Genomic DNA, 26,617 nt, shown 5'->3' with positions numbered 1-26,617 from the left:
ACAAACACAAACACACCCTACAGAGCCCTAGGACCTCAGCACAATTAGACCCAACCAAATCATGAGAAAACAAAAAGATAATTACTTGACACATTGGAAAGCATTCATTACAAAACAGAGCAAACTAGAATGCTATTTGTCCCTAAACAGAGAGTACACAGTGGCAGAATACCTGACCACTGTGACTGACCCAAACTTAAGGAAAGCTTTGACTATGTACAGACTCAGTGAGCATAGCCTTGCTATTGAGAAAGGCTGCCATAGGCAGACATGGCTCTCAAGAGAAGACAGGCTATGTGCACACTGCCCACAAAATTATGTGGAAACTGAGCTGCACTTCCTAACCTCCTGCCCAATGTATGACCATATTAGAGAGACATATTTCCCTCAGATTACACAGATCCACAAATAATTTGAAAACAAACCCAATTTTGATGAACTCCCATATCTACTGGGTGAAATACCACAGTGTGACATCACAGCAGCAAGATTTGTGACCTGTTGCCACGAGAAAAGGGCAACCAGTGAAGAACAAACACCATTGTAAATACAACCCATATTTATGTTGATTTATTTTCCCTTTTGTACTTTAACTATTTGCACATCGTTACAACACTGTATATGAGCTTCAATGCCATACAACACTCCTTCCATGGCCTCCAACTGCTCTTAAAACGCTAGTAAAACCAAATGCATGCTTTTCAACCGATCGCTGCCTACACCCGCATGCCCGACGAGCATCACCACCCTGGATGATTCCGACCTTGAATATGTGGACATCTATAAGTACCTAGGTGTCTGGCTAGACTGTAAAATCTCCTTCCAGACTCATATCAAACATCTCCAATCGAAAATCAAATCAAGAGTCGGCTTTCTATTCCGCAACAAAGCCTCCTTCACTCACGCCGCCAAACTTACCCTAGTAAAACTGACTATCCTACCGATCCTCGACTTCGGCGATGTCATCTACAAAATTGCTTCCAACACTCTACTCACACTCTACTCAGCAAACTGGATGCAGTTTATCACAGTGCCATCCGTTTTGTCACTAAAGCACCTTATACCACCCACCACTGCGACTTGTATGCTCTAGTCGGCTGGCCCTAGCTACATATTCGTCGCCAGACCCACTGGCTCCAGGTCATCTACAAGTCCATGCTAGGTAAAGCTCCGCCTTATCTCAGTTCACTGGTCACGATGGCAACACCCATCCGTAGCACGCGCTCCAGCAGGTGTATCTCGCTGATCATCCCTAAAGCCAACACCTCATTTGGCCGCCTTTCGTTCCAGTACTCTGCTGCCTGTGACTGGAACGAATTGCAAAAATCCCTGAAGTTGGAGACTTTTATCTCCCTCAACAACTTCAAACATGTGCTATCTGAGCAGCTAACCGATCGCTGCAGCTGTACATAGTCTATTGGTAAATAGCCCACCCATTTTCACCTACCTCATCCCCATACTGTTTTTATTTATTTACTTTTCTGCTCTTTTGCACACCAGTATCTCTACCTGTACATGACTATCTGATCATTTATCACTCCAGTGCTAATCTGCAATATTGTAATTATTCGCCTACCTCCTCATGCCTTTTGCACACATTGTATATAGACTCCACTTTTTTTCTACTGTGTTATTGACTTGTTAATTGTTTACTCCATGTGTAACTCTGTGCTGTCTGTTCACACTGCTATGCTTTATCTTGGCCAGGTCGCAGTTGCAAATGAGAACTTGTTCTCAACTAGCCTACCTGGTTAAATAAAGGTGAAATAAAAAAATAAAATAAATAAAAAATATAGACATAATATGACATCTGAAATGTCTCTATTATTTTGGAACTTCTGTGAGTGTAATGTTTACTGTTCATTTTTATTGTTTATTTCACGTTTGCTTATTATCTATTTCACTTGCTTTGGCAATGTTAACACATGTTTCACATGCCAATAAATCCATTTTAATTGAATTTGAATGAGAGAGAGAGAGAGAGGGTAACAGCGAGAGACAGAGTAACCTAAAATGTATTGTTTTCATTGTGTAAGTTCAATCAGGTGTGAAGGGGGGAGGGGAGAGAGGGAATGAGGACAGAGAAATAGAAGAAGAGCACGTGAAAAAAATGTAAGAGAAAGACAAGTAGCTTGTTCCAAATCCAAGTATGATCTCACATTAGTATCAACCAACAAGAGCCTGACTCCGTAGAGCTGAAACTAGCCTTCAGAAGCCAGCAGGTGGCCAAACACAGAATACTTCTAGAATGTTATACTTCTAGAATGTGTTATACTTCTGGAATGTTATACTTCCAGAATGTGTCATACTTCTAGAATGTGTTATACTTCTAGAATCGTATACTTCTGGAATGTGTCATATTTCTAGAATGTGTTATACTTCTAGAATGTTATACTTCCAGAATGTGTCATACTTCTAGAATGTGTTATACTTCTAGAATGTTATACTTCCAGAATGTGTCATACTTCTAGAATGTGTTATACTTCCAGAATGTTATACTTCCAGAATGTGTCATACTTCTAGAATGTGTTTTACTTCTAGAATCTTATACTTCTGGAATGTGTCATACTTCTAGAATGTGTCATACTTCTAGAATGTGTTATACTTCTAGAATCTTATACTTCTGGAATGTGTCATACTTCTAGAATGTGTTATACTTCTAGAATCTTATACTTCTAGAATGTGTCATACTTTTAGAATGTGTTATACTTCTAGAACTAATGAGTTTCCCTCAATATACAGAGTCAGTGTGTCTTAGTGTGTGTGTGCTCTACCGCAAACAGTGACATTTCCCTCTGGTAACCCTCAGTTGCTGCAGACACTCTATAGTAAACACACACAAATCTACTTCACAAAGTGCATTCAGACCGTTTTGCTTGTTCCACATTTTGTTACGTGATAAAATTCCCTTATCAATCTACACACAATACCCCATAATGACAAAGCAAAAACAGGTTTTAAAACATCTTAAATACCTTATTTACATAAGTATTCAGTTTATTCTTTGCTATGAGACTTTAAATTCATCTCAGTTGCATCCTGTTTCCATTGATTATCCTTGAGATGTTTCTACAACTTGATTGGAGTCCACCTGTGGTAAATCCAATTGATTAGACATGATTTGGAAAGGCACACACCTGTCTATATAAGGTCCCACAGTCGACAGTGCATGTCAGAACAAAAACCAAGACACGAGGTCGAAGGACTTGTCTGTAGAGCTTCGAGACAGGATTGTGTTGAGACACAGATCTGGGTGAGGGTACCTAAACATTTCTGCAGCATTGAAGGTCCCCAAGAACACAGTGGCCTCCATCATTCTTAAATGGAAGAAGTTTGGAACCACCAAGACTCTTCCTAGAGCTGGCTGCCCGGACAAACTGAGCAATCGGGGGAGAAGGGCCTTGGTCAGGGAGGTGACCAAGAACCCGATGGTCACTCTGACAGAGCTACAGAGTTCCTCTGTGTAGATGGGAGAACCTTCCAGAAGGACAACCATCTCTGCAGCACTCCACCAATCAGGCCTTTATGGTAGAGTGGCCAGACGGAAGCCACTCCTCAGTAAAAGGCACATGACAGCCAGCTTGGTGTTTACCAAAAGGCACCTAAAGACTCTCAGACCATGAGAAACAAGATTCTCTGGTCTGATGAAACCAAGATTGAACTATTTGGCCTGAGTGCCAAGCGTTACGTCTGGAGGAAACCTGGCACCATCCCTAAGGTGAAGCATGGTGGTGGCAGCATCATGCTGTGGGGATGTTTTTCAGCAGCAGGGACTTGGAGACTAGTCAGGATCGAGGTAAAGATCAACGGAGCAAAGTACAGAGAGATGCTTGATGAAAACCTGCTCCAGAGCACTCAGGACTTCAGATTGGGGTGAAGGTTCACCTTCTAACAGGACAGTGACCCTAAGCACACAGCCAAGACAACACAGGAGTGGCTTCGGGACAAGTCTCTGAATGTCCTTGAGTGGCCCAGCCAGAGCCCGGACTTGAACCCGATCGAACATCTCTGGAGAGACCTGAAAATATCTGTGCAGCAACGCTCCCCATCCAACCTGACAGAGCTTGAGAGGATCTGCAGAGAAGATTGGGAGCAACTCCCCAAATACAGGTGTGCCAAGCTTGTAGCATCATACCCAAGAAGACTCGAGGCTGTAATTGATGCCAAAGGTGATTCAACAAAGTACTAAGTAAGTCTGATTACTTATGTAAGTGTAATATTTCATATGTAAATGTAATATTTCATATGTATATGTATATGTATATGTATATATATGTATATATATGTATATGTATATATATGTATATATATGTATGTATATGTATATATATGTATATATATATATGTATATATATATATATATGTATATATATGTATATGTATATGTATATGTATATGTATATGTATATGTATATGTATATGTATATATATATATATATATATATTTTAATACATTTGCAAAATAATTTAAAACAGTTTTTTCTTTGTCATTATGGGGTATTGTGATGTCATTATGGGGTATTGTGATGTCATTATGGGGTATTGTGATGTCATTATGGGGTATTGTGATCATTGTGGTCATTATATACGGTAGGTAAACATAATTAAAATGACCAGCGTTCCATTATTAAAGTGACCAGTGATTCCATGTCTATATACAGAGCATTCAGAAATTATTCAGACCCTTTAATTTTTCAGCCTTATTCTAACATGGATTAAAAATATATATTCCCCACCTTTCCTCTGTCTTTCTCTCCTCCCTCATCCCTCTCTTTCTTCTCCTTTATCTTTGAAAGAGTGTTATAGCCCTCTGGCCCACTTTCCCAAAAGCATCTGAAGACGAAGATCCCTATGGTAACGATGAACTGGGCTTTAAAGAGATACTTCAGGACTTCTCTACTTCTCTAATCTACTTCTCCAGGGTCAGATGAACTCTGCTCTCCTCTATCTATCCTGTCTCTCTCCTGCTCTTCTCCATCTATCCTGTCTCTCTCTCCTGTCTCTCTCTCCTGTCCATATCTGCTGTCTCTTTCTTATTCTCTCCTGCTCTATCATCCATCTCTGCGGTCTCTGTCTTATTCTCTCCTGCTCTCCCTCTCTCATCCATCTCTCCTGTCTCTCTCTAATCTATCTTCTCTCTCCCTGTCTTCCCCCCCTCTCTCTGACAGTTTGCCATGCCGACCTCGGTGGTTACCGTGGTGACCATGAATGTATTAATCGTCAGGAAACACACACACACAAGCTGTCCATCATTAAATCCAGACAGATTAAAAGCCACTGTTTCAGAAGCGCTTGTAAGTTCCAGAACTCTATCGTACCACGCACACACACACACACACACACACGCACACCCGCGCACACACACACACACACACACACACACGCACGCACACACACCCGCGCGCACACACACACACACACACACACACACACACACACACACACACACACACACACACACACACACACACACACACACACGCACACGCACACGCACACGCGCGCACACACGCACACGCGCGCACACACACACACCCGCGCACACACACACACTCGCACACACACACCCGCGCACACACACACACACACCCGCGCACACACACACACACACTCGCGCGCACACACACACACACACACACACACACACACACACACACACACACACACACACACACACACACACACACACACACACACACACACACACACACACACCCGCGCACACACACACGCGCACACACACACACACACACTTGTCCCTAAAGTATAACTGACATTGTGTCCTCTCACTCAAACCATAATCATGTTTCTTTATGGATTGAATATGACATGCAAGCAGTTTGACTATACACACGCGGAGAAACATAGACAATAGACATCACTAGTGTCCACTGGTGTAAAGTACTCAAGTGAAAATACTTTAAAGTACTACTTAAGTAGTGGTGTATAGTACTTAGTAAAAAATACTTTAAAGTACTACTTAAGTAGTGGTGTATAGTACTTAGTAAAAAATACTTTAAAGTACTACTTAAGTAGTGGTGTATAGTACTTAGTAAAAAATACTTTAAAGTACTACTTAAGTAGTGGTGTATAGTACTTAGTAAAATACTTTAAAGTACTACTTAAGTAGTGGTGTATAGTACTTAGTAAAAAATACTTTAAAGTACTACTTAAGTAGTGGTGTATAGTACTTAGTAAAAAATACTTTAAAGTACTACTTAAGTAGTGGTGTATAGTACTTAGTAAAAAATACTTTAAAATACTACTTAAGTAGTGGTGTATAGTACTTAGTAAAAAATACTTTAAAGTACTACTTAAGTAGTGGTGTATAGTACTGAGTAAAAAATACTTTAAAGTACTACTTAAGTAGTGGTGTATAGTACTTAGTAAAAAATACTTTAAAGTACTACTTAAGTAGTGGTGTATAGTACTTAGTAAAAAATACTTTAAAGTACTACTTAGTAGTAGCTTTCTGCAGGTATCTGTACTTCACTATTTATATTTTTGACAACTTCAACTTCACTACATTACTAAATAAAATAGTGTATTTTTTACTCCATACATTTTCCCTGACACCCAAAAGTACTCGTTACATTTTGAATGCTTATCAGGACAGGAAATGGTCCAATTCACGCACTTATCAAGAGAACATCCATGGTGTCACGACTTCCTCCGAAATCGACTCTTCTCCTGGTTCGGGCGGCGTTCGGCGGTCGACGCCACCGGCCTTCTAGCCATCATTTGTTCCATTTGTTTTGTCTTGTTTCCCCGCACACTTGGTTTACATTCCCTAATCACATTGTATATACAGTGGGGCAAAAAAGTATTTAGTCAGCCACCAATTGTGCAAGTTCTCCCACTTAAAAATATGAGAGAGGCCTGTAATTTTCATCATAGGTACACTTCCACTATGACAGACAAAATGAGAAAAATCACATTGTAGGATTTTTAATGAATTTATTTGCAAATTATGGTGGAAAATAAGTATTTGGTCACCTACAAACAAGCAAGATTTCTGGCTCTCACAGACCTGTAACTTATTCTTTAAGAGGCTCCTCTGCCCTCCACTCATTACCTGTATTATTAATGGCACCTGTTTGAACTTGTTATCAGTATAAAAGACACCTGTTCACAACCTCAAACACTCCAAACTCCGCTATGGCCAAGACCAAAGAGCTGTCAAAGGACACCAGAAACAAAATTGTAGACCTGCACCAGGCTGGGAAGACTGAATCTGCTAGAGGTAAGCAGCTTGGTTTGAAGAAATCAACTGTGGGAGCAATTATTAGGAAATGGAAGACATACAAGACCACTGATAATCTCCCTCGATCTGGGGCTCCATGCAAGATCTCACCCCGTGGGGTCAAAATGGTCACATGAACGGTGAGCAAAAATCCCAGAACCACACGGGGGGACCTAGTGAATGACCTGCAGAGGGCTGGGACCAAAGTAACAAAGCCTACCATCAGTAACACACTGCAAGTCCTCAAATCCTGCAGTGCCAGACGTGTCCCCCTGCTTATGCCAGTACATGTCCAGGCCCGTCTGAAGTTTGCTAGAGAGCATTTGGATGATCCAGAAGAAGATTGGGAGAATGTCATATGGTCAGATGAAACCAAAATATAACCTTTTGGTAAAAACTCAACTCGTCGTGTTTGGAGGACAAAGAATGCAGAGTTGCATCCAAAGAACACCATACCTACTGTGAAGTATGGGGGTGGAAACGTCATGCTTTGGGGCTGTTTTTCTGCAAAGGGACCACGATGACTGATCCGTATAAAGGAAAGAATGAATGGGGCCATGTATAGTAAGATTTTGAGTGAAAACCTCCTTCAATCAGCAAGGGCATTGAAGATGAAACGTGGCTGGGTCGTTCAGCATGACAATGATCCCAAACACAGATCTCCAGATCTCAATCTGATAGAAAATCTTTGGAGGGAGTTGAAAGTCCGTGTTGCCCAGCAACAGCCCCAAAACATCACTGCTCTAGAGGAGATCTGCATGGAGGATGGGCCAAAATACCAGCAACCGTGTGTGAAAATCTCGTGAAGACTTACAGACAACGTTTGACCTCTGTCATTGCCAACAAAGGGTATATAACAAAGTATTGAGATAAACTTTTGTTATTGACCAAATACTTATTTTCCACCATAATTTGCAAATAAATTCATTAAAAATCCTACAATGTGATTTTCAACATTGTGATTGTCCTCATTTTGTCTGTCATAGTTGAAGTGTACCTCACTAATTACAGGCCTCTCTCATCTTTTAAGTAGCAGAACTTGCACAATTGGTGGCTGACTAAATACTAAATACTTTTTTTCCCCACTGTATATATATATATATATATATATATATATATTCCTCTGTTTCCCCCATTGTCTTTGTGTGGGTTTTGTTACATGTTTGGTGTTACGCGGCAGTTTTCCCCGAGTACCGTGTTGAACCCGGGTGGTTTTCCCCTGGGTACCGTGTTGAACCCGGGTGGTTTTCCCCTGGGTACCGTGTTGAACCCAGGTGGTTTTCCCCCAGGTACTGTGTGAACCCGGGTGGTTTTCCCCCTGGTACTGTGTGAACCCGGGTGGTTTTCCCCGGGTACTGTGTGAACCGGGTGGTTTTCCCCTGGTACTGTGTGAACCCGGGTGGTTTTCCCCCTGGTACTGTGTGAACCCGGGTGGTTTTCCCCCTGGTACTGTGTGAACCCGGGTGGTTTTCCCCCTGGTACTGTGTGAACCCGGGTGGTTTTCCCCCTGGTACTGTGTGAACCCGGGAGGTTTTCCCCCGGGTACCGTGTTGAACCCGGGTGGTTTCCCCCCGGGTACCGTGTTGAACCCGGGTGGTTTCCCCCCGGGTACCGTGTTGAACCCGGGTGGTTTTCCCCCAGGTACCGTGTTGAACCCGGGTGGTTTTCCCCCGGGTATCGTGTTGAACCCGGGTGGTTTTCCCCCGGATACCGTGTTGAACCCGGGTGGTTTTCCCCCGGGTACCGTGTTGAACCCGGGTGGTTTTCCCGTGGGTACCGTGTTGAACCCGGGTGGTTTTCCCGTGGGTACCGTGTTGAACCCGGGTGGTTTTTTCTGTGCTTATGCCAGTACATGTCCAGGCCCGTCTGAAGTTTGCTAGAGAGCATTTGGATGATCCAGAAGAAGATTGGGAGAATGTCATATGGTCAGATGAAACCAAAATATAACCTTTTGGTAAAAACTCAACTCGTCGTGTTTGGAGGACAAAGAATGCAGAGTTGCATCCAAAGAACACCATACCTACTGTGAAGTATGGGGGTGGAAACGTCATGCTTTGGGGCTGTTTTTCTGCAAAGGGACCACGATGACTGATCCGTATAAAGGAAAGAATGAATGGGGCCATGTATAGTAAGATTTTGAGTGAAAACCTCCTTCAATCAGCAAGGGCATTGAAGATGAAACGTGGCTGGGTCGTTCAGCATGACAATGATCCCAAACACAGATCTCCAGATCTCAATCTGATAGAAAATCTTTGGAGGGAGTTGAAAGTCCGTGTTGCCCAGCAACAGCCCCAAAACATCACTGCTCTAGAGGAGATCTGCATGGAGGATGGGCCAAAATACCAGCAACCGTGTGTGAAAATCTCGTGAAGACTTACAGACAACGTTTGACCTCTGTCATTGCCAACAAAGGGTATATAACAAAGTATTGAGATAAACTTTTGTTATTGACCAAATACTTATTTTCCACCATAATTTGCAAATAAATTCATTAAAAATCCTACAATGTGATTTTCAACATTGTGATTGTCCTCATTTTGTCTGTCATAGTTGAAGTGTACCTCACTAATTACAGGCCTCTCTCATCTTTTAAGTAGCAGAACTTGCACAATTGGTGGCTGACTAAATACTAAATACTTTTTTTCCCCACTGTATATATATATATATATATATATATATATATATATTCCTCTGTTTCCCCCATTGTCTTTGTGTGGGTTTTGTTACATGTTTGGTGTTACGCGGCAGTTTTCCCCGAGTACCGTGTTGAACCCGGGTGGTTTTCCCCTGGGTACCGTGTTGAACCCGGGTGGTTTTCCCCTGGGTACCGTGTTGAACCCGGGTGGTTTTCCCCTGGGTACTGTGTTGAACCCGGGTGGTTTTCCCCTGGGTACCGTGTTGAACCCGGGTGGTTTTCCCCCGGGTACCGTGTTGAACCCGGGTGGTTTTCCCCCAGGTACCGTGTTGAACCCAGGTGGTTATCCCCCAGGTACCGTGTTGAACCCGGGTGGTTATCCCCCAGGTACAGTGTTGAACCCGGGTGGTTTTCCCGCTGGTACTGTGTGAACCCAGGTGGTTTTCCCCCAGGTACTGTGTTGAACCCAGGTGGTTTTCCCCCTGGTACTGTGTGAACCCAGGTGGTTTTCCCCCAGGTACTGTGTTGAACCCGGGTGGTTTTCCCCCTGGTACTGTGTGAACCCGGGTGGTTTTCCCGCTGGTACTGTGTGAACCCAGGTGGTTTTCCCCCTGGTACTGTGTTGAACCCGGGTGGTTTTCCCCCAGGTACTGTGTTGAACCCAGGTGGTTTTCCCCCAGGTACTGTGTGAACCCGGGTGGTTTTCCCCCTGGTACTGTGTGAACCCGGGTGGTTTTCCCCGGGTACTGTGTGAACCCGGGTGGTTTTCCCCTGGTACTGTGTGAACCGGGTGGTTTTCCCCTGGTACTGTGTGAACCCGGGTGGTTTTCCCCTGGTACTGTGTGAACCGGGTGGTTTTCCCTGGAGGACTCACTGGTACTGTGTGAACCCGGGTGGTTTTCCCCTGGTACTGTGTGAACCCGGGAGGTTTTCCCCGGGTACCGTGTTGAACCCGGGTGGTTTCCCTAAACCGTGGTTGAACCCGGGTGGTTTCCCCCGGGTACCGTGTTGAACCCGGTGGTTTTCCCGGGTACCGTGTTGAACCCGGGTGGTTTTCCCGGGTATCGTGTTGAACCCGGGTGGTTTTCCCCCGGATACCGTGTTGAACCCGGGTGGTTTTCCCCCGGGTACCGTGTTGAACCCGGGTGGTTTTCCCGTGGGTACCGTGTTGAACCCGGGTGGTTTTCCCGTGGGTACCGTGTTGAACCCGGGTGGTTTTTTCTGTGGGTACTGTGTTGAACCCGGTTGGTTTTCCCGTGGGTACTGTGTTGAACCCGGGTGGTTTTGACGCGGTTGTGTCCGTCTGTTGTTACTTCTACCAATTAAAGTTCACAACTCTCCGTTCTCCTGCAACTGACTTCTATACCAGCACAACCTGACACCTGGTCATCCCTACCGCCTCTGATCTGGAGGACTCACTAAACAGAGAACATCCCTGGTCATCCCTACTGCCTCTGATCTGGAGGACTCACTAAACAGAGAACATCCCTGGTCCTCCTGTTAAGGGATTTTAATGAATAATGATTAAATTATGTATACATTTCAATCAGAACTATAACTAAACAGAATACTACTATGTTACTGTAAGAATGAATGAATCTTATTATAATCATAATGCTGAATGTAATGTGTGTAATTTTAATTAAGAATTAGAACAAAGACTGTCTGTTCCTTGTTAGAAACTAATGACGTTATCGTCAGACCGGCTGGAATAATGTGTTCCTTACAGGACATCCTGTCTCTACCCAGGGAGAGGAGAGACCTTGGGCTAGTAGTAGATGATTTAACAGGTGGTGGACAATGTTGTCACGTTCTGAACTTTATATCCTTTGTTTTGTATTTATTTAGTATGGTCAGGGCGTGAGTTGGGGTGGGCAGTCTATGTTTGTTTTTCTATGATTTGGGGATTTGTATGTTTCGGCCTAGTATGGTTCTCAATCAGAGGCAGGTGTCATTAGGTGTCTCTGATTGAGAATCATACTTAGGTAGCCTGGGTTTCACTGTCTGCTTGTGAGTGATTGTCTATGTTAGTTGCTTGTGTTCAGCACAGTTCTCATTATAGCTTCGCGGTCGTTATTATATTTATTGTTTTTGTATAGTGTGTTTCAGTGTTCAGTGTTTTCTTTATTAAATATCAAGATGAACACATACCACGCTGCATATTGGTCCTCTTCAGATGAAGAGGAGGAAGACCGTGACAAATGTGGGAAGGCTTGTGAACTACACTGCCATTGTATCGGAAGGACAGAATAAAACCCGCGACGTCATTTTTAGTATATAACCTGATGTAAATTGTACAATGATCAGTACTCTTGAGAATAAACGCTATTGATTGATTTTGAGGTCTTTTTTCCATTTCATGTAAATAAGTATCTTACAAATTATTAGAAATGGGCAGAGTGTTTTAAATAAAATTGGTTGATGAACAGGAATCAAATTTCTTCAACACATCCCTACCTACTCACTAAACAGAGAACATCCCTACCTACTCACTAAACAGAGAACATCCCTACCTACTCACTAAACAGAGAACATCCCTACCTACTCACTAAACAGACAACATCCCTACCTACTCACTAAACAGAGAACATCCCTACCTACTCACTAAACAGAGAACATCCCTACCTACTCACTAAACAGAGAACATCCCTACCTACTCACTAAACAGACAACATCCCTACCTACTCACTAAACAGACAACATCCCTACCTACTCACTAAACAGAGAACATCCCTACCTACTCACTAAACAGAGAACAGCAGTACCTACTCACTAAACAGAGAACATCCCTACCTACTCACTAAACAGACAACATCCCTACCAGCTCACTAAACAGAGAACATCCCTACCTACTCACTAAACAGAGAACATCCCTACCTACTCACTAAACAGAGAACATCCCTACCTACTCACTAAACAGACAACATCCCTACCTACTCACTAGACAGAGAACATCCCTACCTACTCACTAAACAGACAACATCCCTACCTACTCACTAAACAGACAACATCCCTACCAGCTCACTAAACAGAGAACATCCCTACCTACTCACTAGACAGAGAACATCACTACCTACTCACTAGACAGAGAACATCCCTACCTACTCACTAAACAGACAACATCCCTACCTACTCACTAGACAGAGAACATCCCTACCTACTCACTAGACAGAGAACATCCCTACTTACTCACTAAACAGACAACATCCCTACCTACTCACTAAACAGACAACATCCCTACCTACTCACTAAACAGAGAACATCCCTACATACTCACTAAACAGACAACATCCCTACCTACTCACTAAACAGACAACATCCCTACCTACTCACTAAACAGACAACACCCCTACCTACTCACTAAACAGACAACAGCCCTACCTACTCACAAAACAGAGAACATCCCTACCTACTCACTAAACAGACAACATCCCTACCTACTCACTAAACAGACAACATCCCTACCTACTCACTAAACAGACAACATCCCTACCTACTCACTAAACAGACAACACCCCTACCTACTCACTAAACAGACAACATCCCTACCTACTCACTAAACAGACAACACCCCTACCTACTCACTAAACAGACAACAGCCCTACCTACTCACAAAACAGAGAACATCCCTACCTACTCACTAAACAGACAACATCCCTACCTACTCACTAAACAGACAACAGCCCTACCTACTCACAAAACAGAGAACATCCCTACCTACTCACTAAACAGACAACATCCCTACCTACTCACTAAACAGACAACATCCCTACCTACTCACTAAACAGAGAACATCCCTACCTACTCACTAGACAGAGAACATCCCTACCTACTTACTAGACAGAGAACATCGCTACCTACTCACTAAACAGACAACATCCCTACCTACTCACTAAACAGACAACAGCCCTACCTACTCACTAAACAGACAACAGCCCTACCTACTCACTAAACAGAGAACATCCCTACCTACACACTAAACAGAGAACAGCCCTACTGTCTCTGATCTGGATGACTCACTAAACAGAGAACATCCCTGGTCATCCCTACTGCCTCTGATCTGGAGGACTCACTAAACAGAGAACATCCCTGGTCATCCCTACTGCCTCTGATCTGGAGGACTCACTAAACACACATGCATCTTTTGTAAATGGTGTTGCAGTGTACCCCTGGCTATTCATTTATAAATACATTTTTTTTTAACAAGAAAATGGTGCCATACGGTTAGCTTAATATTTGGAATTTTAAATTATTTACTTTTGATACTTAAGTATATTTTAGCAATTACATTAACTTATATATATTTAAGTATTTTTAAAACCAAATATGAATATAATAATAATAATATATAATATATAGGTAGATTTTACACCAGTTTCTCCGGGGTTAAAGTCCATTTCAATTCAGGAAGTATATTGAAATTACAAATCTCTTCAATTAGGAATAATTTGGAATTGGTTTTACTCTCTGAATTGACAGCAATTGACCCCAAGCCTTTGTTACTTCTACACCAACACCAGGAAATGGGGAGGAGGACGAGAAGGACAGATTCACTGACGGAGGACTGGAGACATGTTTGGCTCTTTAATGCACGTTTCCAGACAGTCTACTAAGTGCAGTGTGTGTGTGCAGTCAGTCCCCAAGTCATTTAGCAGTTTGTTTTGTGGTTTGATGAGCCCAGGCACCAAAATAGTAAAAGAACAAGTGATTGCAATAAACGAATAAAACAATCAATCTCTAACTCTCTAATTCTCTCTCTCTAACTCTCTAATTCTCTCTCTCTCTAACTCTCTAATTCTCTCTCTCAATTCAATTTCAATTCAAGGGCTTTATTGGCATGGGAATTCTCTCTCTCTAACTCTCTAATTTTCTCTCTCTAACTCTCTAATTCTCTAACTCTCTGTAACTCTCTAATTATCTCTCTCTAACTCTCTCTCTACAACTCTCTCTCTCTAACTCTCTACTTCTCTCTCTCTAACTCTCAACTTCTCTCTCTCCAACTCTCTAATTATCTCTCTCTCTCTAACTCTCTAATTCTCTCTCTCTAACTCTACTTCTCTCTCTAACTCTCTCTACTGCTCTCTCTCTAACTCTAATTCTCTCTTTCTAACTCTCTAATTCTCTCTAACTAACTATCTAATTCTCTCTCTCTAACTAACTCTCTAATTCTCTCTCTTTAACTCTAATTCTCTCTCTCTCTAACTGTCTCTGTCCCCCTCTTCTCTACCCTGTCCCCCTCTTCTCTTCCCTGTCCCCCTCTTCTCTTCTCTTCTCTTCCCTGTCCCCCTCTTCTCTTCTCTTCTCTTCCCTGTCCCCCTCTTCTCTTCTCTTCCCTGTCCCCCTCTTCTCTTCTCTTCCCTGTCCCCCTCTTCTCTACCCTGTCCCCCTCTTCTCTACCCTGTCCCCCTCTTCTCTACCCTGTCCCCCTCTTCTCTACCCTGTCCCCCTCTTCTCTGTCCTTCTCTTCTCTGTCCTTCTCTTCTCTGTCCTTCTCTTCTCTGTCCTTCTCTTCTCTTCTCTACCCTGTCCCCCTCTTCTCTACCCTGTCCTTCTCTTCTCTTCTCTGTCCCCCTCTTCTCTGTCCTTCTCTTCTCTGTCCTTCTCTTCTCTTCTCTACCCTGTCCCCCTCTTCTCTACCCTGTCCCCCTCTTCTCTACCCTGTCCTTCTCTTCTCTGTCATTCTCTTCTCTTCTACGTCCTTCTCTTCTCTTCTACGTCCTTCTCTTCTCTGTCCTTCTCTTCTCTTCTCTACCCTGTCCCCCTCTTCTCTACCCTGTCCCCCTCTTCTCTACCCTGTCCTTCTCTTCTCTGTCCTTCTCTTCTCTGTCCTTCTCTTCTCTGTCCTTCTCTTCTCTGTCCTTCTCTTCTCTGTCCTTCTCTTCTCTTCTCTGTCCTTCTCTTCTCTGTCCTTCTCTTCTCTTCTCTGTCCTTCTCTTCTCTGTCCTTCTCTTCTCTTCTCTGTCCTTCTCTTCTCTGTCCTTCTCTTCTCTTCTCTGTCCTTCTCTACCCTGTCCCCCTCTTCTCTACCCTGTCCCCCTCTTCTCTACCCTGTCCCCCTCTTCTCTACCCTGTCCCCCTCTTCTCTGTCCTTCTCTTCTCTGTCCTTCTCTTCTCTTCTCTGTCCTTCTCTTTTTCTTCCCTGTCCCCCTCTTCTCTTCCCTGTCCCCCTCTTCTCTACCCTGTCCCCCTCTTCTCTTCCCTGTCCCCCTCTTCTCTTCCCTGTCCCCCTCTTCTCTTCTCTTCTCTGTCCTTCTCTTTTTCTTCCCTGTCCCCCTCTTCTCTTCTCTTCCCTGTCCCCCTCTTCTCTTCTCTTCCCTGTCCCCCTCTTCTCTACCCTGTCCCCCTTCTCTTCCCTGTCCCCCTCTTCTCTTCCCTGTCCCCCTCTTCTCTTCTCTTCCCTGTCCCCCTCTTCTCTACCCTGTCCCCCTCTGCTCTACCCTGTCCCCCTCTTCTCTTCTCTGTCCCCCTCTTCTCTACCCTGTCCCCCTCTTCTCTTCTCTGTCCTTCTCTTCTCTGTCCTTCTCTTCTCTTCTCTGTCCTTCTCTTCTCTTCTCTGTCCTTCTCTTCTCTTCTCTTCTCTACCCTGTCCCCCTCTTCTCTACCCTGTCCTTCTCTTCTCTGTCCTTCTCTTCTCTTCTCTTCCCTGTCCTTCTCTTCCCTGTGCTTCTCTTCTCTGTCCTTCTCTTCTCATCTCTGTCCTTCTCTTCTCTTCTCTGTCCTTCTCTTCTATTCTCTGTCCTTCTCTTTTTCTTCTCTGTCCTTCTCTTCTCTTCCCTGTCCCCCTCTTCTCTTCTCTGTCTTTCTCTTCTCTGTCCTTCTCTTCTCTGTCCTTCTCTTCTCTGTCCTTCTCTTCTCTTCTCTGTCCTTCTCTTCTCTGTCCTTCTCTTCTCTTCTCTGTCCTTCTCTTCTCTTCTCTGCCCTTCTCTTCTCTTCTCCGTCCTTCTCTTCTCTTCCCTGTCCTCTTCTCTGTCCTTCTCTTCTCTGTCCTTCTCTTCTCTGTCCTTCTCTTTTTCTTCTCTGTCCTTCTCTTCTTCTCTTCTCTTATCTTCCCTGTCCCCCTCTTCTCTGTCCCCCTCTTCTCTTCTCTTCCCTGTCCCCCTCTTCTCTACCCTGTCCCCCTCTTCTCTACCCTGTCCCCCTCTTCTCTACCCTGTCCCCCTCTTCTCTACCCTGTCCCCCTCTTCTCTGTCCTTCTCTTCTCTGTCCTTCTCTTCTCTGTCCTTCTCTTCTCTACCCTGTCCTTCTCTTCTCTTCTCTGTCCTTCTCTTCTCTGTCCTTCTCTTCTCTGTCCTTCTCTTCTCTGGTTTCTCTTCTCTGTCCTTCTCTTCTCTTCTCTGTCCTTCTCTTCTCTTCTCTGTCCTTCTCTTTTTCTTCTCTGTCCTTCTCTTCTCTTCTCTGTCCTTCTCTTTTCTTCTCTTCTATGTCCTTCTCTTCTCTTCTACCCCCTCTTCTTCTCTCTTCTTAACTAATGTCAGAATGTCACTCCCGGGGTGCGCGTGGGCGCTAGTTAACGTTAACTATTATTCAAGAACACGACATGACGTGATCAGTGTGTGTTCCCTGAGTGCCTACGTGCATACACGGTGACATTACCGCCACTGAAAAGAAAGAGAGTGTTTATTTTCTTCATTATTTCCTACGTAAACAGAATAAATTAAAAGAGGTCATAAAATGTGTAGGGGATTGCAACCCTAAATGGCCGATAGGGCTCTGGTCAAAAGTAGTGCTCTACATAGGGAATATAGAATGCCATTTGGGACTACACTAAATTATGTAAACAAACGATGGCAAGTAAATACCAACTAATCTATGCTGGATATGTGGCGACAGACACCTAATCATGTGGTGCGTCACTAATTTGATTATTAAAATAAACCATTTTTATTTATTATATTATTTATATTTATTTTATTTTCAATTTTTTTAGGGAGTAGATCAGCTTCAATATTGCAGATAGATAGATCATTGAGCAGTGAGCACACGCAGAGCAACATAGGACAAGCAAGACGTAGCATACAGACAGAGCAACATAGAACAAGCAAGACGTAGCATACAGACAGAGCAACATAGAACAAGACGTAGCATACAGACAGAGCAACATAGAACAAGCAATACGTAGCATACAGACAGAGCAACATAGAACAAGCAAGACGTAGCATACAGACAGAGCAGCATAGGACAAGCAACACGTAGCATACAGACAGAGCAACATAGAACAAGCAATACGTAGCATACAGACAGAGCAACATAGAACAAGCAAGACGTAGCATACAGACAGAACAACATAGAACAAGCAACACGTAGCATACAGACAGAACAACATAGAACAAGCAACACGTAGCATACAGACAGAGCAACATAGAACAAGCAAGACGTAGCATACAGACAGAGCAGCATAGGACTAGCAACACGTAGCATACAGACAGAACAACATAGGACTAGCAAGACGTAGCATACAGACAGAGCAACATAGGACTAGCAAGACGTAGCATACAGACAGAGCAAGGGGAGCTTCTCCCCTGACACATAGACATCTGGCTCAGTAGCATCAGATACCAGCTGGAGCTCCTCCCCTGACACATAGACATCTGGCTCAGTAGCATCAGATACCACCTGGAGCTTCTCCCCTGACACATAGACATCTGGTTCAGTAGCATCAGATACCACCTGGAGCTTCTCCCCTGACACACAGACATCTGGCTCAGTAGCATCAGATACCACCTGGAGCTTCTCCCCTGACACATAGACATCTGACTCAGTAGCATCAGATACCAGCTGGAGCTTCTCCCCTGACACATAGACATCTGGTTCAGTAGCATCAGATACCACCTGGAGCTTCTCCCCTGACACACAGACATCTGGCTCAGTAGCATCAGATACCAGCTGGAGCTTCTCCCCTGACACATAGACATCTGGTTCAGTAGCATCAGATACCAGCTGGAGCTCCTCCCCTGACACATAGACATCTGGTTCAGTAGCATCAGATACCACCTGGAGCTTCTCCCCTGACACATAGACATCTGTCTCAGTAGCATCAGATACCACCTGGAGCTTCTCCCCTGACACATAGACATCTGGCTCAGTAGTATCAGATACCACCTGGAGCTTCTCCCCTGACACATAGACATCTGGCTCAGTAGCATCAGATACCACCTGGAGCTTCTCCCCTGACACACAGACATCTGGCTCAGTAGCATCAGATACCACCTGGAGCTTCTCCCCTGACACATAGACATCTGACTCAGTAGCATCAGATACCAGCTGGAGCTTCTCCCCTGACACACAGACATCTGGCTCAGTAGCATCAGATACCACCCTGGAGCTCCTCCCCTGACACATAGACATCTGGCTCAGTAGCATCAGATACCAGCTGGAGCTTCTCCCCTGACACATAGACATCTGGCTCAGTAGCATCAGATACCACCTGGAGCTCCTCCCCTGACACACAGACATCTGGCTCAGTAGCATCAGATACCACCTGGAGCTTCTCCCCTGACACATAGACATCTGGCTCAGTAGCATCAGATACCAGCTGGAGCTTCTCCCCTGACACATAGACACACAGACAGCTGGCTCAGTAGCATCAGATACCAGCTGGAGCTTCTCCCCTGACACATAGACATCTGGCTCAGTAGCATCAGATACCACCTGGAGCTTCTCCCCTGACACATAGACATCTGACTCAGTAACATCAGATACCACCTGGAGCTTCTCCCCTGACATATAGACATCTGGCTCAGTAGCATCAGATACCACCTGGAGCTTCTCCCCTGACACATAGACACACAGACATCTGGCTCAGTAGCATCAGATACCACCTGGAGCTTCTCCCCTGACACATAGACATCTGGCTCAGTAGCATCAGATACCACCTGGAGCTTCTCCCCTGACACATAGACACACAGACAGCTGGCTCAGTAGCATCAGATACCACCTGGAGGTTCTCCCCTGACACACAGACATCTGGCTCAGTAGCATCAGATACCACCTGGAGCTTCTCCCCTGACACATAGACACATAGACATCTGGCTCAGTAGCATCAGATACCACCTGGAGCTTCTCCCCTGACACATAGACATCTGGTTCAGTAGCATCAGATACCACCTGGAGCTTCTCCCCTGACACATAGACATCTGGCTCAGTAGCATCAGATACCACCTGGAGCTTCTCCCCTGACACATAGACATCTGGCTCAGAAGCATCTGTTGGCCTCTTTGTGAAGAACATGCAGACAGTTTTTTTCACATTTAGATGCAAACACGAGTCACTATGTAACCTGGACCATTACAGTAGTGAGTCACTATGTAACCTGGACCATTACAGTAGTGAGTTACTATGTAACCTGGACCATTACAGTAGTGAGTCACTATGTAACCTGGACCATTACAGTAGTGAGTCACTATGTAACCTGGACCATTACAGTAGTGAGTCACTATGTAACCTGGACCGTTACAGTAGTGAGTCACTGAGTCACTATGTAACCTGGACCATTACAGTAGTGAGTCACTTTGTAACCTGGACCATTACAGTAGTGATTCACTATGTAACCTGGACCATTACAGTAGTGAGTCACTGAGTCACTATCTAACCTGGACCATTACAGTAGTGAGTCACTATGTAACCTGGACCATTACAGTAGTGAGTCACTATGTAACCTGGACCATTACAGTAGTGAGCTACTATGTAACCTGGACCATTACAGTAGTGAGTCACTGAGTCACTATGTAACCTGGACCATTACAGTAGTGAGTCACTTTGTAACCTGGACCATTACAGTAGTGAGTCACTATGTAACCTGGACCATTACAGTAGTGAGTCACTGAGTCACTATCTAACCTGGACCATTACAGTAGTGAGTCACTTTGTAACCTGGACCGTTACAGTAGTGAGTCACTATGTAACCTGGACCATTACAGTCGTGAGTCACTGAGTCACTATGTAACCCGGACCGTTACAGTAGTGAGTCACTATGTAACCCGGACCATTACAGTAGTGAGTCACTATGTAACCTGGACCATTACAGTAGTGAGTCACTTTGTAACCTGGACCATTACAGTAGTGAGTCACTATCTAACCTGGACCATTACAGTAGTGAGTCACTATTTAACCTGGACCATTACAGTAGTGAGTCACTGAGTCACTATGTAACCTGGACCATTACAGTAGTGAGTCACTATGTAACCTGGACCATTACAGTAGTGAGTCACTATGTAACCTGGACCGTTACAGTAGTGAGTCACTATGTAACCTGGACCATTACAGTAGTGAGTCACTATGTAACCTGGACCATTACAGTAGTGAGTCACTTTGTAACCTGGACCATTACAGTAGTGAGTCACTATGTAACCTGGACCATTACAGTAGTGAGTCACTATGTAACCTGGACCATTACAGTAGTGAGTCACTATGTAACCTGGACCATTACAGTAGTGATTCACTATGTAACCTGGACCATTACAGTAGTGATTCACTATGTAACCTGGACCATTACAGTAGTGAGTCACTATGTAACCTGGACCGTTACAGTAGTGAGTCACTGAGCCACTATGTAACCTGGACCGTTACAGTAGTGATTCACTGAGCCACTATGTAACCTGGACCATTACAGTAGTGATTCACTATGTAACCTGGACCATTACAGTAGTGATTCACTATGTAACCTGGACCATTACAGTCGTGAGTAACTGAGTCACTATGTAACCTGGACCATTACAGTAGTGAGTCACTGAGTCACTTTGTAACCTGGACCATTACAGTAGTGAGTCACTGTGTAACCTGGACCATTACAGTAGTGAGTCACTGAGTCACTATCTAACCTGGACCATTACAATAGTGAGTCACTGAGTCACTATGTAACCTGGACCATTACAGTAGTGAGTCACTGAGTCACTATGTAACCTGGACCATTACAGTAGTGAGTCACTGAGTCACTATGTAACCTGGACCATTACAGTAGTGAGTCACTGAGTCACTATGTAACCTGGACCATTACAGTAGTGAGTCACTGAGTCACTATGTAACCTGGACCATTACAGTAGTGAGTCACTGAGTCACTATGTAACCTGGACCATTACAGTAGTGAGTCACTATGTAACCTGGACCGTTACAGTAGTGAGTCACTATGTACCCTGGACCGTTGCAGTAGTGAGTCACTATGTAACCTGGACCATTACAGTCGTGAGTCACTGAGTCACTATGTAACCTGGACCATTACAGTAGTGAGTCACTATGTAACCTGGACCATTACAGTCGTGAGTAACTGAGTCACTATGTAACCTGGACCATTACAGTTGTGAGTCACTGAGTCACTATGTAACCTGGACCATTACAGTCGTGAGTCACTGAGTCACTATGTAACCTGGACCATTACAGTAGTGAGTCACTGTGTAACCTGGACCATTACAGTAGTGAGTCACTATGTACCCTGGACCATTACAGTAGTGAGTCACTATGTAACCTGGACCATTACAGTAGTGAGTCACTATGTAACCTGGACCATTACAGTAGTGAGTCACTGAGTCACTATGTAACCTGGACCATTACAGTAGTGAGTCACTATGTAACCTGGACCGTTACTGTAGTGAGTCACTATGTAACCTGGACCATTACAGTAGTGAGTCACTGAGTCACTATGTAACCTGGACCATTACAGTAGTGAGTCACTATGTAACCTGGACCGTTACTGTAGTGAGTCACTATGTAACCTGGACCGTTACAGTAGTGAGTCACTATGTAACCTGGACCGTTACAGTAGTGAGTTCTGGTGCAGCTTGTTGTTTGTTCTTTGTACATATATCACTGTATCATCTGAAAACATCTGAACTACAGACCCAGTAGAGACAGAAGGCAGATCATTAATGTACAGGCTGAACTACAGACCCAGTAGAGACAGAAGGCAGGTCATTAATGTACAGGCTGAACAGGAGGGGCCCTAATATTGACCCTTGGGGCACACCCACATCATAGTTAAGAGTGGGCAACAGCTCATTGCTCATTCTCAGGAATTCTCTCAACCAGCATCACCTGGAATGCTTTTCCAACATATAAAAATACATTTTTTTATATATTTTTCTTTCTTACTTTCTCATCCCACCTCCCCTCCCCTAATTGGAGTAAACTAGGGCACAACAATGCTGAGGCTTCTACTTCCAATTTATACATACAGTGGAGCAAAAAAGTATTTATAAAAAAAAATTAAAGTATTTATTTAATACTTATTTTCCACCATAATTTGCAAATAAATTCATCAAACATCCTACAATGTGATTTTCTGGATTTTTTCCCTCATTTTGTATGTCATAGTTGAAGTGTACCTATGATGAAAATTACAGGCCTCTCTCATCTTTTTAAGTGGGAGAACTTGCACAATTGGTGACTGACAAAATTCTTTTTTTGCCCACTGTACTATATACATTTTATGGACACAGTATATATTACAATAGTTACTTTTGTTTGTTTTTACTCCTTCCTCTAACCTCAACACCTCCCATCTATTTCTTACACAAATGTTCTGAACCTATATATGTTTTACATTTGTTATCTTGTTGTTTTAATCCCACCCTTCAGCTCCATTCAGCCCCTCCCATCTCTTAACACCATCCAGTCCCACCCTTCAGCTCCATTCAACCCCTCCCATCGATCTCTCAACACCATCCAGTCCCACCCTTCAGCTCCATTCAGCCCCTCCCATCTACCTCTCAACACCATCCAGTCCCACCCTTCAGCTCCATTCAGCCCCTCCCATCTCTTAACACCATCCAGTCCCATCCTTCAGCTCCATTCAGCCCCTCCCATCTCTCTTAACACCATCCAGTCCCACCCTTCAGCTCCATTCAGCCCCTCCCATCTCTTAACACCATCCAGTCCCACCCTTCAGCTCCATTCAGCCCCTCCCATCTCTCTTAACACCATCCAGTCCCACCCTTCAGCTCAATTCAACCCCTCCCATCTATCTCTTAACACCATCCAGTCCCATCCTTCAGCTCCATTCAGCCCCTCCCATCTATCTCTTAACACCATCCAGTCCCACCCTTCAGCTCCATTCAGCCCCTCCCATCTATCTCTTAACAGCATCCAGTCCCACCCTTCAGCTCCATTCAGCCCCTCCCATCTCTCTTAACACCATCCAGTCCCATCCTTCAGCTCCATTCAGCCCCTCCCATCTATCTCTTAACAGCATCCAGTCCCATCCTTCAGCTCCATTCAGCCCCTCCCATCTATCTCTTAACAGCATCCAGTCCCACCCTTCAGCTCCATTCAGCCCCTCCCATCTCTTAACAGCATCCAGTCCCACCCTTCAGCTCCATTCAGCCCCTCCCATCTATCTCTTAACACCATCCAGTCCCACCCTTCAGCTCCATTCAGCCCCTCCCATCTCTCTCAACACCATCCAGTCCCTTCAGCTCCATTCAGCCCCTCCCATCTATCTCTTAAAACCATCCAGTCCCACCCCTCAGCTCCATTCAGCCCCTCCCATCTCTTAACACCATCCAGTCCCTTCAGCTCCATTCAGCCCCTCCCATCTATCTCTTAACACCATCCAGTCCCACCCTTCAGCTCCATTCAGCCCCTCCCATCTCTCTGAACACCATCCAGTCCCACCCTTCAGCTCCATTCAGCCCCTCCCATCTCTCTTAACACCATCCAGTTCCACCCTTCAGCTCCATTCAGCCCCTCCCATCTCTCTGAACACCATCCAGTCCCACCCTTCAGCTCCATTCAGCCCCTCCCATCTCTCTGAACACCATCCAGTCCCACCCTTCAGCTCCATTCAGCCCCTCCCATCTCTCTTAACACCATCCAGTCCCACCCTTCAGCTCCATTCAGCCCCTCCCATCTATCAACAGCTTCCATATTGAATGTCTATTTGCCATATATTTAACTGTGCTGTGATGTTTCACAAAAGTTCTGAACCTTTCTATTCTCATAGTTTATACAGATTGTAAATAATAAAATAAACCAGTTTGCCAATAGTATTATTATATGACCGATCGATTGACTACGACATTGACTTCTGTTGTGTGTTCCTTCCTTCCCAAACAACTCAACTGTAGTTTCATCTGTCCACAGAATATTTTGACAGTAGCGTTGTGGAACATCCAGGTGCACTTTTGCGAACTTCAGACGTACAGCAATGGGGTTTTTTAACAGCAGTGTCTTCTTCCGTGGTGTCCTCCCTTGAACACCATTCTTGTTTAGTGTTTTACGTATCATAGACTTGTCACCAGAGATGTTAGCATGTTCCAGAGATTTCTGTAAGTCTTTAGCTGACACTCTAGGATTCTTCTTAACCTCATTGAGCATTCTGCACTGTGCTCTTACAGTCACCTTTGCAGGATGGCCACTCCTAGGGAGAGTAGCAACAGTGTTGAACTTTCTCCATTTATAGACAATGTGTCTTACCCTGGACTGATGAACATCAAGGCTTTTAGAGATACTTTTATAACCCTTTCCAGCTTTATGCAAGTCAACAATTCTTAATCTTAGGTCTTCTGAGATCTCTTTTGTTCGAGGCATGGTTCACATCAGGCAATGCTTCTTGAGAATAGAAAACTAATTTTGTGAGTGTTTTTATAGGGCAAGGCAGCTCTAACCAACATCTCCAATCTCATCTCATTGATTGGACTCCAGGTTGGTTGACTCCTGACTCCAATTAGCTTTTGGAGAAGTAATTAGACTAGGGGGGTTCACATACCTTTTTCCAACCTACACTGTGAATGTTTAAATTATTTATTCAATATAGACAAGAAAAAAATGCAATAATTTGTGTGCTATGGTCATTGTATTCAGGCTGGTTGTATTGGTGATAGTGAGGTACCAAGCGAAAGCTAGCTAGGCACCAAGCGAAAGCTAGCTAGGCACCAAGCTAAAGCTAGCTAGGCACCAAGCTAAAGCTAGCTAGGCACCACGCTAAAGCTAGCTAGGCACCACGCTAAAGCTAGCTAGGCACCACGCTAAAGCTAACTAGGCACCACGCTAAAGCTAACTAGGTACCAAGCTAAAGCTAACTAGGTACCAAGCTAAAGCTAACTAGGTACAAAGCTAAAGCTAACTAGGCACCAAGCTAAAGCTAGCGACCCCAGAAGTTGCAAATTACAACTGATGCTTTATTTGCGGTAAACACATCGTTCGTGGCCGGTGTTGCAGACTTCTTTGTTTTTGAGCTGCTGTATCTTTTTTGACACTCAAAGACCCAAACGGCGTTAGGTAGTATGTCGTGAAGCTAATAGCAGTGACGCTGTTACTGTGTAACTCCAATAGGGCAACATCTGAAAAATAGCGCATTTGGTGATGTGTACCGGTGCTCGACCGGTCGGCGAAAGCCAACATCACCCACGACAGAGAACGGTTGATTGTTAAGGGCAGTGTTACAACACAGAGGCGGATGCAAGATGCAAGCAACGATGGTTTTAATGAATGTAGTTCACAGCAGCAACATGACAGACAGACTGTACTCAGAAGGAATCCGACCCAGGAACTCGGGCGCATCTTCTGATCATAACGTGCTGAGAAAACCAGGGGAGTGTGTCCAGATGAGTAGGAAGGAGCACAGCAGATAATCCACACAAGAGAAGAGCACGGACACACGACACAACCTCAGAGAAGAAACAACGATCTGACAACAAGAAACACTGGTAACAGAACATATAAAGGGAAGATAAGTGGTTCCAGCTGGCGCAGACAATCAGGCCGAGATTGGGAAACCACGCCCACACAAACACTGGAGAGAGAGAAAGAGA

At 44.3% G+C, this 26,617-nt stretch overlaps 1 protein-coding gene across 1 annotated transcript in view; it reads right to left on the bottom strand.

Moving 5' to 3' along the window:
* The window catches only part of dachb (dachshund b), a 65,065-nt gene that overhangs the window by 31,095 nt on the left and 7,353 nt on the right, over positions 1–26,617 (bottom strand). The window lies entirely within an intron of this gene.

Source organism: Oncorhynchus masou, chromosome 27, assembly GCF_036934945.1.
Source record: "Oncorhynchus masou masou isolate Uvic2021 chromosome 27, UVic_Omas_1.1, whole genome shotgun sequence".
Classification (NCBI taxonomy): Eukaryota; Metazoa; Chordata; class Actinopteri; order Salmoniformes; family Salmonidae; genus Oncorhynchus; species Oncorhynchus masou.
The sequence above is the reverse complement of the archived record's forward strand: the minus strand, read 5'-3'. Positions and strand labels throughout refer to the sequence as shown.